General features: G+C 36.1%; 1 protein-coding gene across 4 annotated transcripts in view; it reads left to right on the forward strand.

The window, feature by feature from the left end:
• LOC143240785 (solute carrier family 12 member 2-like) overlaps positions 1-19393 on the forward strand; it is a 121590-nt gene that overhangs the window by 9532 nt on the left and 92665 nt on the right. The window lies entirely within an intron of this gene.

Genomic DNA, 19393 nt, shown 5'->3' on the forward strand with positions numbered 1-19393 from the left:
AAGCAAACAAAAACCTCTTATATAATGAACAGATTGCTCAGAATTATGAACTGAATCTCTTGCTGTTGTTAACGAAACTTTTGTCAGTATATCAAATGAGGTTTTCGAATCATTTAAGCAGAGATCTCAGATCCCAAACAGATCCAGGAAGATTCAAATACAGCATTGTTATTCATTTACTTATCAAAGTATTTGCTTTTATTTGAATGATTTCATCGGTGCATATATGTAGTTTAAATCCGAAAAAAAAGTTTCGTAAATTTTCACCGAGACGTGACTTATTTCTTTAAAGAGGGCCACAAAATTGTTTAAGGCTTTAAATTTGTTACTTAAAAAGTTGTAACTAACAGCTGTTACATTTTATTTCTTCTTTGTTGAGCACAAAACTACACTTTTTTTTTGTACCCACCACAGGTATATTGGAACTGATTGACACTTCAAACCTCATTGTTTTTATTATGTATTAAACTTAATAAACGCTGAAGTTTTCTTTGAAAAGTTTATTAGAAAGTGTGGTGTGATATCAAATAAAGTAACGTAAGTTTGGTTTGTTTTGAATTTCGCGCAAAGTTACACGATGGCTATCTGCGCTAGCCGTCCCTAATTTAGCAGTATAAGACTAGAGAGAAGGCAGCTAGTCATCACAACCCACCGCCAACTCTTGGGCTACTCTTTTTATCAACGAATAGTGAGATTGATCGTAACATTATAACGCCCCCACTGCTGAAAGGGCGAGCATCTTTGGTGCGATTCGGATTCGAACCCGCGACCTTCGGATTACGAGTCGAACGCCTTAACCTACCTGGCCATGTTAGTTAGACTGAAAAAATGTAAGCAAGGGAATTTCGAGAGGATTCATTCCGAACTCTCTATTTTTCTGATGTACTAAATATGCTTATATAGTTATAACGGGTTGCTTGTGGTATTTAAAGATTTTACATAGTCTACACTCTTCTGATGAAGCATTAGCATTTTGGATTGACATATTCGCATGCTCCATATAATCAAATATGCTATCAGTTGAATGTTATTGTAGAGTATCTTATGTTGTTTTTTTTTCAGGTATTAGCCGAAAGCTTGTTTGTTTGTTTGTTTTAATTTCGCACAAAGCTACACGTCTATCTCTGCTAGCCGTCCTAATTTAGCAGTGTAAGACGAGAGGGAAGGCAGCTAGTCATCACCACCCACCGCTAACTCTTGGGCTACTCTTTACCCAACGAACAGTTGGATTGACCGTCACATTATAACGCCCCCACGGCTGAAAGGGCGAGCATGATTGGCGCGACGGGGATGCGAACCCGCGACCCTCAGAGTACGAGTCGCACGCCTTAACACGCTTGGCCATGCTGGGCCTAGCCTAAAGCTACACCAGTGTTAATATGCACTAGTCGTTCCTAATAATTAGAAATTTGAATCATCACATTTCGTACTTTAACGATTTAAAAGAAAGAAAAGAATCAAATACCGGTGTTAAAAGTATATATAACAGTTCATTAGGTTAAGCAACCTACACCCTCAGTACCTTCTTGGATAACCGAACATATTATTGTTCTATGTAAATATGCAACATGTATGTAACCATTTAACTTTAGAATGTTATTACTTCGCGTTTTCTATAGATATTTTGACACCTACATATATAAGTATTTCCTTGAAAGGAAATACCACACTTTTGTTTAAGAACTTTACCCATAACATTTAGCGAATTATCTTTTAGTTTGAGAGACCAACATTTTCATTGTTGTTGTTTTTAAATCGGGGTTTCAACCTGAATTGGTTACAGATTTCTAGAAAAGTCTAATTTAGTCGGATATGATGGATAAACGAATAGAGTTAGTTTAATGGTTAAGATATTTAGCACTGATTCTTTTAGAAAAGGTATTTATACGTTATTAACAAAAAATGTCTTGTAGTATAAAAGGGCACGGCTTGTATGAGTATTAACACTTTTACTAATGAAGCAGAGAATCTGAAGATGACCAAAGAAGGTCGAAACATTGTTCTCTGATTTATTAGTAAAAGTGTTAATACCCATACCAGCCGTCCTGAGATACATTTTAATTCAAGTGGGTTTCTCGTCATCACGAATGAAACGGCACGAGGACATTGATTAATTTTTTTATCTTGTTTTTATCGAAATGCACAATGAACAGACAACGATTAAGTATGTCTTAAAATCATGTGTTACAGCATCCAATCAAACTAACACATTACTAGAAATAATTATTAAAACGAATGACTTATACATATACAAGAATAACAATTAACAAATATTGGTAATTAGCTGGTAGATTTCTTAATGGTAGAAAATATCGAAGAGAATTTTAAAAGCGAATAAGTTATGGAATGCACTTGTATTTTGTTTGTTTCCTATGCTTTGGACAAAGCATTTCACACACATGCAGCCATAAAGTGTGGCAATGGACCATTGTTTTAAACGGCCTGTATCAGTCTACACAGTTTAACAACGTTGTTTTTTGTTATGCTGATCTTTGCAATTTTCATGTGATTCCACTACAGATTTAATAATGTTCAAATTGAGACATTGTCCAGGTCAAGCTATGGTTGCGAGTGTTCCGTCGGCCTATTTCCCGTCAAGTTATAGTTTCACCTTTATATATATATATACACATACACACGTGAGATTCAAGTTTTATTTGAATAGGGATCTTCGCAGGATGTGTCATCTTCCTGAGTGAATGACGTGATGGATCAGAATGAGGCTGATTGTGGGATGTCAGGACACCATCAGTTTTGTGTAGGTCATCGACGCTGTTGGTTCAAATACAGCGCCGAATCTTTCTTGTTTGTTTGTACTGATTGACCACTGTACTTGATTGTAGATGTTGCCCATGGACTATATTTTTCTTTACTCCGAATAAACTGTCATTAATTGTTCACTATACCACCAATTGTGCCCCCCGCTAGTACAGTGGTAAGACTATGGACTTACGATGCTAAAATCAGGGGTTTCATTCCCCTCGGTGAGCTTAGCAGATAGCCCGATGTGACATTGCTATAAGAAAACACATACACACCACCATCTGTGGTCCGATACCTATCTAAACCTTTTGAGTTTGTTATCTTCTCTTAGCAACAGTTTTTGAGCAAATACACATCTGTTGAGTCCACCATCTTAATTATACCTTAATTCTCTAGAGGTAACATTTACACATATATTTACAGCAAGGTCATTGGTAAGTTCTGTACTTGACTGGCATCTAATCAAAAACATACCATGAAATACTTTACTTTTGGATAATTTTAAGGTTTCTTCCTCAGCTATTTCCGTTTCTGACAATCCTGTTTACAAATGTCTTCTCTAAGAGTCTTGCATATGTTTCCTACTGAAACACGAAGTCTTACGCAATTCTTCTTGCATGGAATAATTCTTAAAACATCTACAACTCTAAAATCTACGTACATGTCATGCGTATATCGGTCATGGAAGCCATCACTTAATTCACATTTTTACTAATGCTTGTTTGTTTGTTTTTGAATTTCGCACAAAGCTACTCGAGGGCTATCTGTGCTAGCCGTCCCTAATTTAATAGTGTAAGACTAGACGGAAGGCAGCTAGTCATCACCACCCACCATTAACTCTTGGGCTACTTTTTTACCAACGAATAGTGGGATTGACCGTCACGTCATAATGCCCCCACGGCTGAAAGGGCGAGCACGTTTGGCGCGACGGGGATGCGAACCCGCGACCCTCAGAATACGAGTCACATGCCTTAACACGCTTGGCCATGCTGGGCCTACTAATGTTTGTACGACTTGCAGGCAGAGCATGTTTTCTACCTGCTTTTGTGATGCAGAGATTTAAGAAATTAAACATGTTTCGATTATTTAGCTTTTGTACTGTAACAGCAGCATTACGTGATCCAGAAATTTAAAGGTTTAAAGGATAGGCAATGTAATATCTTTGCTGGCGGATTATGATATTGACCGATGCTGTAAGGAAATAACGGTCATGGTGTGATGCTGTCGCCTGGATAAAAAAGTGAGTTTACCTATTGAATTTCGGGGAGCTTTCTTTAGCCTGTTTCTGATAGAAAATCGTTAAGTGAAAACTTATTTCAATAACGCCGTGTTTTAATTTCATAGATATTAGTTCTGATAGGGAGAAAGCTAAATACAGCCCAGATTGCCTTATTTCTGTTTGCAAGCACAAAGAGAAGCACAAAGATATATTAATATCCGATACTTTCACATTATAAAGAATGATACAAAATACACACCGAAATTAAGAATACGGATATGAAATCCTATAATTCAGTTATAACTAGCATGAGGTTTCAATCCAAGTCACCTTAACCCAGCCAGCAGATTTGTCAGTGCTTTTATAGTCTTACAGTTGGCCACTTTGGTGGCTTACAGGATGTCCTGGGTATATGGTATGGCTAGAGTCTATTTTGTCTTCCATCTGGGGCCTGGCATGGCCAAGCGCGTAAGGCGTGCGACTCGTAATACGAGGGTCGCGGGTTCGCATCCCCGTCGCGCCAAACGTGCTCGCCCTTTCAGCCGTGGGGGCATTATGACGTGACGGTCAATCCCACTATTCGTTGGTAAAAGAGTAGCCAAAGAGTTGGCGGTGGGTGGTGATGACTAGCTGCCTTCCCTCTAGTCTTACACTGCTAAATTAGGGACAGCTAGCACAGATAGCCCTCGAGTAGCTTTGTGCGAAATTCCAAAACAAACAAACAAATCTTCCATCTGGACCCACAAGTGACGAATTTCTTCAATTGAGGAGTTGCCCTATATCATGACCAGTCATTTTGTCTTTTGAACTAGACCAAGCCTCAGTCCAGATGGTGGTAATCTCCTGACAGTAGCATTAGAACACTGGAATTTTGCTCTAGCATGGGATGAATTATTAACACTTTAGTTGGTTTAGTCAGAAGTTTTACCTTCAGCAGCACCTGGGTTTCTTCATGTATCCTTTTTGTTATTGGTTCTTCAGTGTCTGCCTGGGTAGAAGCCCATCACCTTGTATGGACAATGGTCAGACCTACCACAGATATTAAACCCATCATTGATTGCATAGTTCCTTGGTTGTAGTAGTGGAGGAGATGACTCTGAGTTGGCTAGCTTGTCTGAATTGTAATAGTGATTGTGTTAATGGTAGTTGTGTCCAGTTTGGTGTAGAAAATCTCAGTGGCAGCTCTCATCATCCAGAAATAGAAACTTGTGTTCAACCAACTTTTATAAAACTTAGTTGACCATAAAAAAATCAAAGCTTCAGAATGATTTTCTTTGGTTTAGGAATTTAATGAGCTTGTTCAAGGTGTAAATACACATGACATAATAGATTATGGTAATGTTACACATTTTTGTGGTACATATTACCAATGTGTCTTGTTTCGTCTTGCGTAACACTGGTTCTTCTTTGGCCAGCCTCAGTAGAGGTAGTTTAGTCGTCTGCTTGGAGACTCTGCTGTTATGGAGTTTACAAGGTAGTTGTTGCCGAAACTTCTCCAGTGACTGATACACGTAATGGAGGCTTACCTCCTACGAGACTGACCACTGATAATGAAGAAATCGTAGCCTCTGGAGACTTCAGGATCAATATAACGACAAATATGACGAGCACTCCCATGTCCAGCGACATATCTTTGTTCGTAAGCTCTTTCATAGTGAAAAATAAGGACAGCTCATAGAACCCTAGACTTGATGGCGTATTTCACCCCTTCGCTGTAGAAAGCTTTATCATATTGGTGATCCATAATGTAACTCAGTGGTTCTCAGGATATTTTGGCAACAAGGCAAAATGGCAGATCACTGGCTTGTTGAAGAGAAAAATAGTCAGAATAGTGACGAATTTAATGTTAAATAGCAAAAGATTCATAATGTAAGTTGAAGTGAATACCCATTCGTCAAAGGCTCAGATAGGTTGAAAAGGATAGTAACTACACGACTACAATTATAAACTTTTCTAAAGTATAGCAGTTATACCTCTGTGCCTTAACCAAGTGACGTTTCTATGTACTCACACCCTATCTTGACTGTATAAAATCTATCTATAATGCTTGTGAACTCTTCAAACTCCAGACGATATTCAATACAGCTCACTAAAACTCAGCTTCATTCGTCTCTCTAATGTGTTGATTATTGCATGCAAACAGCACAGCTCTAGTTGGAAGGAATCAGTTCGAGACTTCAAACTGATTCATACACATGTGATATGACTCTGGTTAAGAGACGTCAGTGTTTCTTTTCGACTCTTATAATCCATTAACATTTACACTTCCTTTTTCTAGGGACCTTTCACTACACACATGTTTGGTATTAGATTTGGTGTGATTCACAAAGTTTTCACCACTTAAAGTCTGCATTTTCATGCTATATTGTTGCATCATATTCTGAAACAGTGACAAAAAATATTCAATAAAACTGTATACTTAGCAGAAATATTTCAATTGAACGTATTTTATCACAACCAAATGAAACAATAATTACACCAAGTTTACATTTCTTGTGATTTGTAAGCTAGTATTTGTGAATTTCATTTACTATTAATAATTTAATCCACTCATGAATATTTCCATTCAATGTAATCGAAATATTTTCCATTACTGTTAGTGAAGAACACAAGGTAAAAAAAGTTTCTATACTAGATAGAGATTGAGTTCCTTTATTACTATTATTCCTTCCATGAAGATTCACTATTTGTCGAATATTGCAATGCCAGTATTAAAAATATATATACTCTTAATAGCATTGATGCAGAGAACAGGTACATCGCGTTTTAAAATAACTTCCAGGTCAGTCACCATATTTAACCTCATTAGGTCTTAATGTAGATTAAATCATTTGTTTCCATGTACATATTGCGTATTGTTGGGTTCTTTGTGAAAACGATCCATACGGGTTATGCAACACTTATGAATGACCTCATGTAATATTCATACACCTGTGCGACACTTTGCACATGTATTTATTTGTATATGTATATTGATATCTACATATGAAACCAATTCATATTGTCACATACTCTTATACCTCATAACAGACTTAAATAACCTTTTCAGGTTATTTGACTCAGTAGCTGTAGTACGAAACATCCTCCATTTAAGAGTCACCCAGGTCAACTCATTTTTTCAGGTGTCATAAAATAAAAAAAACTCTAGCAAAACTCAACCATATTAAGACTTCAGATAAATATTTCGTTAGCTTGGTTTAGTACTGTATGTCAACTTAGAGGAAGCAGACCTTCTTCATTGCAGGTAGAATCATCATGCATTCATGGGAGACAATCTAGCAAATACCTAGCATCACGTTCTATAGATTTCTCGTCACGAAACTAGATTAGGTAAGTTATTCTCTTAAAATGCTACACAATATACTACATCAGAAAATCGCTTAGTGGCTTGGAAAGTAAGTGTTGCCATGCCCATACAGATACTGTTTTTTAAGACTATTCATTTCTATGAAGAAAATCAAGTGGTAATGAAACATGTTGTGCTTACATTGTATCATGAAATGTCACCTGATATCTTAGAGAGAAAGGGTAACAACACATTTTAAGTTAAGTTTGCAATCGTCTAGTTGTCATATGCACTTGTGCAAGGTTTTGATGCACTAAGCATTACAGCTTTCCTTGTTTTAGTAATCAAGCAATGATCCTCATTTAGTGAAATTGCTTGATAACATGGAAATCAAGAGTGGTTAAGGCATTTCGGTTTCAATAACCTTAGAATCAATAAACTGTTCCAACTGTGTAGTAATCAAAGGAAAATTTGACAATGCAGTGAATGCTGTAATAATCACTTGATATCAAGGATTGCCTACTTGATTTCAGTTGGTAATTTTCTGGTCAATGACTTCTAGCTCTTGATGATCATCTCGTCTTATCAATATTAATTGGGACATCAACAATGGTGGCTTGGCCAATTGTTAAAACTGCTTTGTTATCACCGAACTTAAAATTTCTTCAATTGGTGGGTTTTTAATAGCCGGGTGAGTATTTCAACTCTTTTATTCAGGGGCCTAGCCTGACTAGAAATTCCATCTAATTCTCCTTTGATTCGTTGGTCTCAACCTCTGATTTCTTCTAAAGCCACTGCACAATAGTTCTTCTGTAATCTATGGATGCAGCTTATTGATGTTCTCCACACAATTTTATTTGTCTCATATCTGTTGCAACTTGTATTTGAATGGACAAATATGCCAAACTACAATGTACAGATTTATCCAATTAGATTTTAACTGTTTTTTTACTTCTGGCAATACGACATATCTCTACACCCTTTTCTTTATTGTCGTGTCATAACTCTTCTTCTGTCATCAAGTGACCTTTCCAAGTTGTTGACATTACATTTAAGCACTTCAACTATTGGAGACTTTAATCACTTCACATATTCTTTTGAGGGGGAGGACCATACAGTACATAAACAAGGAATAGTATTTCCCATCAAAACATAAGGATGTTTGGCAAAAATAACGTAGACCTCTTTTGACTTGCTGTATATACCATCATAATGTACTGCAAGTGTTCATCCAAGTTAATGTTATCAGAAATAATAAACTGTCACTCCTTACACAACTCAGAGGGAATAAAGCAGTTAAAAGTAACTTCCTGGTCTTTGTGAATCTCTTATAGTACTTCAAACTTGGTATCTATTCTTCACCAACACATCAGTTATGAACTATGCTGATGTATCGACTGATGCCTTGACCTACTTAATTGTGATGAATATATACTGATTACTTTTCTCAAATCTGTGAGTGGATCATTGCTATTCAAGGAGTGGACTTCTAACAATTCTTGGTTGGAAAATATTTTTCCTCGGCTAGTTCTTTCTCTGGATAGCACATACAGCATTCAAACCAACTTCATGAGATTTTATCACAAATTCAGCTAGTACCTTGACGCCTTCCACTTTAGTGTTTTGCTGAAATTGGAGAACCTTAGATGTTTAATTACTAGCTGAAAAGAAACCCGAGAAACAAGTCTAATGGTTTGCAGCAACAGTAAAGTACACCTAACTGCACTCATAATTGACCATACAAGTTCCAAAGGCTACTGCATCTGTGTCATGCTCATCTGTTTTTATTAGCAATTAAGGAGCACTCATAGTAGATTTATGTTCTTTGGAGGCTCTTCCTTGAGCTCCCAAAAGGATAATTATGGCATTTATTGACTAATGAAACCATTTATACCATAAAAACATAAATCAATGCAGTAGGAAATTCCAACTCCCAGATAATGTCCGAATCAAGACATTCCATGAATGTACAATGTTTCTCCGTGCAGCTAAATAGTCCGTCTCAACTTTAGTGTTGTGAATCAAGGTGATGCATCAAGACAAAAAACATTCTCGCAATGTTGTTATCCGACATGTTACTATCACTTCCAGATTTTAATCTCAATTAATAATTTCAGCAAAGCGTAGTCCACCTTGCCAGTGGACCTCCCATCATAAAAGTAAGGATGATATTGTTTTATAAAGACTACAACAACGAACAATTCCCTTTTTCTAAACAGTATCTCTACATTAAGAAGTCGGGAATGTATAACTAGTGTACATTATTACACATTAAACTCCATTATGCGACTGGGATAACATCACTAGAACTCTGTTCTATTAACCATATGTAATATTAATTTACTGTCTTTTTTGTGGATATTTCATCATTGTATCATCTAGTGAAGTAAGTTTTAGGGCCAGAATGTACGATGGTGTTTACAGCTTTATCCAGATGAGTATTAATTTTAGGGATAGCAGAAAATTTTGCTGCTATCTTGAAGAAGAATTCGCCATGAACATAGTTAATACGATGCAAAACGCAAAGAAACTGAATGCTTCTCGTCTGGTTATGGGTTGAGGCGATTATCCTATCATTGCTATCTTAGCGGGGTCTGTACAGACATTATCCTTACCTACTACATGACTAAAAATTGGATTTTTGAACACATGAGTGTGCATCTTCCTGGTTTAAGTATCAAATTTGCTTTATATATTTGTTTGAATATCATTCTTATATTTTAATGTATAACAAACACCAAAATATTGTATTTGTACAGTAGACAATCCTTTCAATGCAGCTTCTTTATAGTTAGCTCCATTAACTTTTCGAAAGTGGTAAGTGCGTTATACAGGCCAGATGAAATGATGTGGATTTTATACAAGTTATTAGGTCTTAGGTCTGTCAATGCCATCCAATGGAATTCATGGCTGGACCATAAAAAACCACGATCAGTCATTGGGCTGCCTGCTCTTGTTATTATTATTATTAAATAATAATATTTATAAATATATAAATATAAATATTAATAAATAATAATATTTAATAATATTAAATATTAGCTGCCTGAACTACTTTAAGAAATAATTCAGTGCTTTCTTCACCACATTTTTGAACATGTTGGCAAATTCTGCTCTGTTTTACTCACAGGGATCTGTGATATTGATCAAAGTCTCTTTCTTGTCATTTTATGGTAAATATGTTAAATATGTCGTCTGTGCTCCACTCACTATTGGTAGCAAAAACCTAGTTTCTAGCGGTATAAGTCCACAAGCATACTACTATGCCACTGTTTTGTTTCGTTTTTTTGTAAAACGTAACCCGAAAATTAATGGTGAGTGGTGTTTACTATCTGATTTTCCTCTAGTCTGTCACAAGTAACTTAGGGATGCCTAGCACAGATAGCCCAGAAGAGACTGGATATGATGTATAACATAAAATGACAATTATGTTTATTTATTCAAATACCCAAAACATATTGTGTATATATGCATTGGACACTAGCTGACAGCCTTTTATTAGACTCGTGAATTGAATAACAGGTTTTATTCCTTCAATTTTTTTCATCGACCAACTTTCTTAATATTTTAAGTAGAACTGTTTAGAACGTGACGTGATGGGTAATATCAGATTTACTTGTAGGGACTAGTGCTATTACCTGACTCGTCATTCTTATTTGATATAGGGGAGGTTGTAAGCTGTCGAAGTCATTTGTCTTACGTGTGATGGAGAATACTGTCGTATACATTCTCATACGATATACTGTTACAGTAATAGCACTCAAGAACGAAACAGGTATTATCTCTTGAAAATAATAAATGAACAAAGGCAGTTAGAACGAGGTTAGCAGTTCTATGGGCTGCATGTGATGCGAAACTTTATAAATTCTGAATAAACAAAAAATGTTGAAAAATTCTTTATTAACATGAAATTGTAAAATATAAATAGCATCTTTAATACCACATAATTAGTATATTATAACATGACAGCCTCACATTCGCGACAGCGGTCGCTTTTGTGTTTGTTTGTTTGTTTGGAATTAACCACAAAGCTACACAGTGAGCTATCTGTGCTCTGATCAACACGAGTATCAAAACCTTTTTTATAGCGTTGTAAGTTCGCATAAAATACCGCTGTGATAGGCCCGGCATGGCCGGGTGGTTAAGGCACTGGAATCGTTATTCGAGGGTCGTGGGTTCGAATTTCGGTCACACCAAACATGCTCGTCCTTTCAGCTGTGGGGGCGTTATAAAGTGACGTTGGTAAAAGAGTAGCCCAAAAGTTGGTGGTGGGTGGTGATGACTAGCTGTTACCTTCTAGTCTTACACTGCTAAATTAGGGACGGTTAGCGAAGATAGCCCTCGTGCAGCTTTGCGCGAAACCCAAAACAAACCAGTTTCAGGCTATTTTAAATTGTAATACGTAACATTATCTTAATATAATATGGGAGTAATAATTGGATATATCAGATTATTTTTAGCATATTAATAACTTTATCTGGATATACTTTAAAATTAATTTTGGTTCCTATCCTAGTGGCCTTGCAGTGACACAGTGGTAAGTATGAAGGCTTATAACCAGGTTTCGACACTGATGTTGGGCACAGCACAGATAGCCCATTGTGAAGCTTTGTGCTTAACTACAAACAAATTTGTCCTTGTAATTCAAAATATTAATTGAGCCAAGTGGTCTTCAGAAAACCAGCTGTTTGAAAAAACTAAGTTAAAGCACAAAATCAGGCATTTATTTATTTTTTATGTACGTCGAAGGGCTAATATTATAATTTATAGTTGTAAAATAAAACATGTCATTATACATTATGTTAATTGCATCTATAAGTACTTCAAATAGCATAAGGAACTAAGTAATGCGCAACAGTGCCAGGGTAACAATGTACAGGCGTGAAAATAATATTCCACAGTACACGATTACAATGGAATTTAAACAACCTACGTAAAGTGTGAAAGGGTGTGTCTCTTTAAAACGGAATTACAAGTATTATTTCCGCTTGGATGAGAAATAAATAAAAGAGGGACGTAAAATACCCTGTAAATAATTGTCCTTGCATTGTGAACTCCTAACATCAAATGTTAATTCTTGACGTTCGTGGTTGACCTCACAAGGCAAGAACCCGGGCCTTGTCGCGTGCCGTTGCTCTCCAGTGGTATGCTCGTATAGCTTGTGGTATCTACTTGGGGAGGGAGGGAGTGTCTCAAAAACGTTGTGCTTAAAACTGTGGTGATTTGGAGATAATGTTTCAGTCCCTTCCATTTATCTTGATGAACTTTTGAACACATTAAATTCGGTAGAGGTGCATACAAATGTAGTGTTGTTTTAACAAAATAAATACGTAGAAAAACTGATGATAAAAACTTGCATCAGTATTTGTTCTTACCACAGGGAACTCTTTTTTTTTTTAAGTTGGAGGATCCTGTCAGTCAACTCTTTGGCACGCACAGTTCCTAGAAGCAGAACCCCCTTCGGCTACATCGCGCAAGAGTTAATATTAAAAACCCATTAAAGTGTTTTTCTTTACGCCTCTTTCAAAACATCGCATGAGCCTGATAACAGTTTACCTGACCTCTGGTGGAGTATATTAGAATCGTTTATTTACAATGAAGTCTGGCACGACTGAACACTACACTCGATTTTCAGTGGCGTAATAAACGGAGAACGGCTGATACCTCACTTTTCAATCTGTTACGGTGAAAATGCATCAAAGTTGGGCAAATTTCCTCTCAGGAAAAGCAGGAGAATGCATATAACTTAACTCAGAACCCATGAGCTGCCAGGACCCTCAAGGCATAGCCCTAGACTCCGGTTGTATTGAGTACGCCTGTGACGCGCATTCTCTTACATCACTCAGTCAAATAAACTATGCCCCCATTTACCCCCCCCCATTTATCAAATTGTTTTCTCCTTTCTGCCATTAAAATAATATTATGCGGAACGTAACCGTTAAAAGCATCGCGCGTTCTTTCTGCATATAACATTTCATTGAGAAATCTTTTAGTTGAGAATAGTCAACTGTTTCTCATTTTTATCTGATTTACTTTCGTGAGGTCAAAGGTTAGTCTTCCAATGGGACAGAAGTAAGCTTACGGATTAACGAAGTTGGAAGTCTGGGTCTTATGTGCTCTGAAGAAAGAAAACGTTTAGACTTGTAGGAAATCATGCAATGTTTAAGAAACAAAACAAAAAAATCGTATGAAGGAAAGTATGTAAACATCGTAAAATTTAAGTTGCTATGGTAAAATTTGTCGTAAAATTTAACAGAAAGCCACAGCGACGTATTTTGTGTGCAGGTTTATTCGGATTAAAAACAAAATTACATATAAAGGATTTCTGTATAATTATGTTCCTATTACATACACTTTCCACGAGTAATAAATTGACGCGGGACAATAGCTAAACGTTTAATTCGACAGCATTTTATATGCAAGATGGTTTTCCTATTTTAGTTGTTTTAAAAATGTTGTATGATCTGACGAACAAATAGCTTTTATTACACAAATAGATTACACAAATACGTACTCACAATAGAGTTTAAAATAGTATTTGTACAAAATCTTATTTGATGATTAAGCGTTACTCTCCGCTCAAAAGAAGTGTTTTCCTTATAGCAAAACCACACGAAGCTATCTTCTGAGCCTACCGAGAGGAATCGAACCCCTGATTTTAGCGTTGTAAGTCCGTAGACTTACCGCTGTACTAGCGGTGGACCCGCTCAAAACAAGCCGACTTTTTTATTAAGAAGTAACGTATGGACTTTATATTCTTCTTTTTGTTTTAGTTTTTTGGTTTGTGAATTTCGCACAAAACAACTCGAGGGCTATCTGTGCTAGCCGTCTCTGATTTAGCAGTGTAAGACTAGAGTGAAGGAAGCTAGTCATCACCACCCACCGCCCACTCTTGGGCTACTCTTTTACCAACGAATAGTGGGATTGACCGTCACATTATCTCGCTCCCACGGCTGAAAGAGTGAGCATGTTTGGCGCGACGGGGATTTGAACCCGCGATCCTCAGATTACGAGTCGAACGCCTCAACCAACCTGGCCATGTTGGGTCCGTTATATGTTATGTAATGCAGCTGTACATTTTGCTAATACCAAAAATTCTGTTATTCGGAGCTTTTTACATAGAAAAACCGTATTAACAAACGTGAATCTCGGTGAGTAGAGTACAACTCTGCCTACGTAGATCAGACTTAACATGCTATTATCGAAATTGAATATTTTAGAGTGATAATTTCAAAATACAGTTATTTGAATATTACCGTGTTTCTCCGATAATAAGACCTACCCATAAAATAAGACCTAGTGTGATTTTTGGGGATAGTTTTAATATAAGCCCTACCCTTAAAATAAGCCCTAGTTAAGAGTGGCAGGAAGAGGAAAGAAATAAAAAAAAAAATTATTAATTAGTTTAATAGTTAGTTAATTAGTTTGTTTAAGTATAATCAGTTAGTTTAATATAGTTTATTTTAAAGTTAGTTTAATAATAGTTTATTTTAAATGGTTAGTTTAATAGTTTAATAATAGTTTATTTTAAATGGTTAGTTTAATAGTTTTACTTTGTAACTTCATTTTTTTAATATATCAAAATAAGACATCCCCCGAAAATAAGCCCTAGTGTCATATTTTGGAGTGAAAATGAATATAAGCCCTGTTTTATTTTCGGTGAAACACGGTAGCAGTTACTGTGTCTCTGTAGGTTTAAAATATCAGTGATAGTATTAAAACAAACTCGAAAGCTTACGTCACAGCACAACCTACAGATCAATGAACATCCAAAACGAAGGCTTTTTTTTTTGATACAGTCTTACTTTTAATGAATGAGTATACTGAAATTTGAGTATGGTTGTTTGTTTTTTATAGTAAAACTGCATCTGGCTACCTGCACCGACGGGAATCGAACCCATAACTTTTGAGTTGTAAATTCGGAGACTAGCCACTGTCCAACTGGGGTGCAATTGATTTTTTTTTAACTATAAATCCCCTTTGCACCAAACATACTTGCCCTTTCAGCCGTGGGGACGTTATAATGTAACGATCAATCCCATTATTCGTTGGTAAAAGAGTAGTCCAAGAGTTGATGGTGGGTGGTGATGACTTGCTGCCTTCCCTCTGGTTTTACACTGCTAAATTAGCGCAGATAACCTAGTGCAGATAGCTCTTGTGTAGCTTTGTGCGAAATTCACAAACAAAACAAAGTGGTAACGTCTTGCGTTTCTCAAATAAAGATAATTCATAAATAAAAAAATGCGAACGTTTAGTTCACCTTTTGTACAACTTTCTTGTTAACCTTGTCTTTAGATAATGAAAATGAGTAATATTTAATGAAAGGGTGAACGAAATACATGACATGCTAACAAAATGAACCGGTTTGCTTATAATATTACATATATTACTTTGCTTTGTTAGCCCAATCTCCCTTGAAACTGGTGTGATAACAGTGAATAAATGTCGTTATTAATTCGACTAAATACACTCTATACACCACTGTGTATAACTACACTCTATACACCACTGTGTAAACGTCTTACAAAGTTTAAGTGCCATCGAATGAGAGCAGTTATCACAATACCCGCACAAAGATATCCCTAAATACCGTGCCTAACGAGTTGTAAGTTGTCTTGGTTATCGTTTCGCCCTTTCCAAGTAATGTTACCGGTTTCCACCGGTTTTTTCAATGTGATTTGTGATGCAATCTAGTATCACGTTGTCCTTTTCATTGAGCGCACTTTTTAACTTGAGGTGCAAGCGAATTAACTGGACTCCTAGCACTTGTACGTTATAACTTCCGCATTCCAACCTCCTATCTATTATGTAATGTTACGTAAAAACACAAGGTTCATTAATTGTTTCGAACTACTAATTTAATAATGGAGCTGACGGCTTGAAATATGTAGTGATGATTGAGAAGTGCCTGAATTTCATATCCAAAAATATTTTCTTCTCCAGAGATACAAGAAGCTATATTACGTACAGTTTTCTCAAACAGATTATTACAAGGCCCCTGCTATATTTTATTGTTTGTTTGTTTCTAATTAAGCACAATGCTACACAATGGGCTTTCTGTGCTCTTCTCACGACAGGTATCAAAATCCGGTTTCTAGCGTTGTAAGTGCGCAGACATGCTGCTGTGCCACTGGAGGCTTGTTTGTGTCATATAAGTTTGTTTTTTTTTATTTCGCTTTATCTCTTATCTGATTTTTTAATGTTGATATTTATTAAGATTTGAGATCTGGTTAAAATTAACAGAACTCCCTGCAAAATCATAAAAAACGCGTGATCAACGTTTTTGACAGAGCTTTCATCGGAAAAAGGCCAGGTTGTAAATATAAATTAAAATTGTTTTCTTACAACAATAAATGGTAGTTAGAAGGTTAGTGTTTCGTCTGCGTGTTCCACGGCTTATCCTTTAGACTGTTTTAAATACTCTTAAAATTCCATAACAACTCCGTTTTCCCGAGGTACTCTTGTTTCCCTCCCACAGCAAATTCTTGGCATAGAATTTATATATCCCGTCACCCCGATACAGGGTCGTTTAAACCTATGTTTATATTTATTTTTCTTATTTGTTACCACCAATATAAAAGTAGTTGTTATTGTTAATCCTGTTTCTGTTTATAGGTAAGAATATGTGTATTGTGTGTGTGTGTATACATGTACGTGCACACGCTGGATGCTTGGTACACTTTCTAAACACTGACAACCGATTGCCATGTCTCGTTTCGTCGTCTCCTCGTATACCACCTCTTTGCCTTCGCCGCACATTTCTTGAATCGGATCTGTAAACGGAAGAACATACATACTCGTAGTTACGAAACAACTCCAGTCTTATACTTAACCTCATGAGAGGGGCAAAGGAGAATGAAAACATTCTCAAACACCCCTGTTGGGATAAGGATGCTTCTAACGCCCCTTCTTTTAAACTATATATCTGCCGCTGTGTTGTGACCAAGTAAAAAGTTTTGATTATTTTCTCGAAAGCAGTCACCTTTTTTAATCACTTTCACCACTCTACATTAGTGTGTTGTCAGTCAATCAGTAGCCACTAAAACGACGTCACATAATGGATAATTAACTTTGCAATTTGTACTGTCATAATGTGAGTAAAACGTGCATATGCCATGAATCATGAGAAGAATTAAGCACTCTGTAGGCTTCAACAACACAACAGGAAATATGAATTACAAAAGCAAGAAATAAAAATATTTCTTTTCAATTTGGTTTTATTTGCTCGTGAAGCAGAACACTTTAGAGGACCTTACAGAAGTAAATCTACTACTTTACCATCGTTACGTATATGATAAACGTTATAAAATATATAATGTGTGCATGTTCTCGCGAGGTAAGTTTTACAACCGGTGTTTTAGGTAAACTACCTAAAATAAATAATAGAAAATAAACAGTTTCTCTTGTGTTTGAATTAGACTAACTTTTCAGTACGATATTCAATTTTTTAGTAGTATAATATTTGCAAATTCAGTTCCCATAAAACTGTTTAAGTAACTGTTATCTAATACACTGATTCGTATGTAGAACATCTCGGCCTTCCATTTATAGTATATATAGAAAAAAGCAAAAACAAACAGATATAATATGCTGGTTTACACTGGATCTTGCTTCCTTAAAAACCATTTAAAAGTTGTAAACACGTGTTAGCTGCGATTTCATTTTCAACTAAACTCAAGGACATTTTGTATGTATATTATTCATATACGTTTATTTTGTACTTGTCCTTTAAGAACGTTTTTCTCTTTGTATATGCATGTTTTACTATTCAAACACACACACAAAATGGATAATTAAAAACCTCTACGCTTAAGAAAGCTCTAAAACAACAGTAAATGCCTTATGTACATGTAAGTCAGTTTATTCAATAACTCTCAAGCATCTCGTGCTTTACATAAACAGTGGTAAGAACTGGACCTCCACGAGATATACTAAGTTCTGTTTACTCGTGCACACATTCACTTTTAAACTTATCTATAAACAAAGCTTTCTCATCTTAATGCTCGAGGCTCGGCATGGCCAAGCGTGTTAAGGCGTGCGACTCGTAATCTGAGGGTCGCAAGTTCGAATTCCCGTCGCGCCAAACATGCTCGCCCTCCCAGCCGTGGGGGCGTTATTATAATGTGATGGTCAATCCCACTATTCGTTGGTAAAAGAGTAGCCCAAGAGTTGGCGGTGGGTGGTAATGACTAGCTGCCTTCCCTCTAGTCTTATACTACTAAATTACGGACGGCTAGCACAGATAGCCTTCGAGTAGCTTTGTGCGAAATTCAAAATGAACAAACAAACAATCTTGTTGCTGTTAAAGCTAACGCAGAGTCTAGTTTCAAATGTGTATGTTACAGCGAGCATTCGAATTCGATATTTTGATATACAGTCAAAACTTGCGGGTTTAGTTACTACATTTTTGACTGGATGTACGTTTACTGGATGTAAAATAATTTTATATTGTAATAATAAGAGGTAAAATAGGCGACGACAGTTTTTGTGTCCAAGTGTAATATGTGTAAGTGGGACATCGTTATTTAGGTTTTATTTTTAAACGAAATAAACAAAAAATTCTCCCTGGTAACTTTGAATTGTAAACATAGCTCTGTTTGTTACGATTAAAGTAATTTATTGGAACGTATAATAAAATTCATGTGACCCACACATACTGGATATAACTATGTGTAGAATATGCGTTAGAAAATGAATTTGTTTGTCATTCCTAAAGGTCAGTTTCTAAAATATGCATGAAGTCCAGTAAATTAAGCTAAAGTGTTCGGTAATTACCAAAGCCTGTGGTCAGTATCGGTTATGCATTTTTTAAATCCTTGTGTTGGTAGTGGAAGGGGAATTGAGGACTAAAAACAGGAAGAGAGCTAATCCTCCGTTTTCCTGTTATTCGTGTTGTTTTTAATGCTTTTATATGTGTGGTTGTATGGATGTGTGATGGCCTTATGCCAATTTACAATAAGCGTTATCTTCGTATGTGTGTTGTTTTATCCAAATAAAGAGGAAATACGTCACAAAAAATCATATTAATAAAAAAGAACTGAAACTATTGCTCGTCTATTGTTCTTAAGTTTTTGCCCAGAAGTTATTTACCATGTTTAAAGCTTAAATTAACCTTTGAACCATGA

This window comes from Tachypleus tridentatus, chromosome 13 (assembly GCF_004210375.1).
Source record: "Tachypleus tridentatus isolate NWPU-2018 chromosome 13, ASM421037v1, whole genome shotgun sequence".
NCBI lineage: Eukaryota > Metazoa > Arthropoda > Merostomata > Xiphosura > Limulidae > Tachypleus > Tachypleus tridentatus.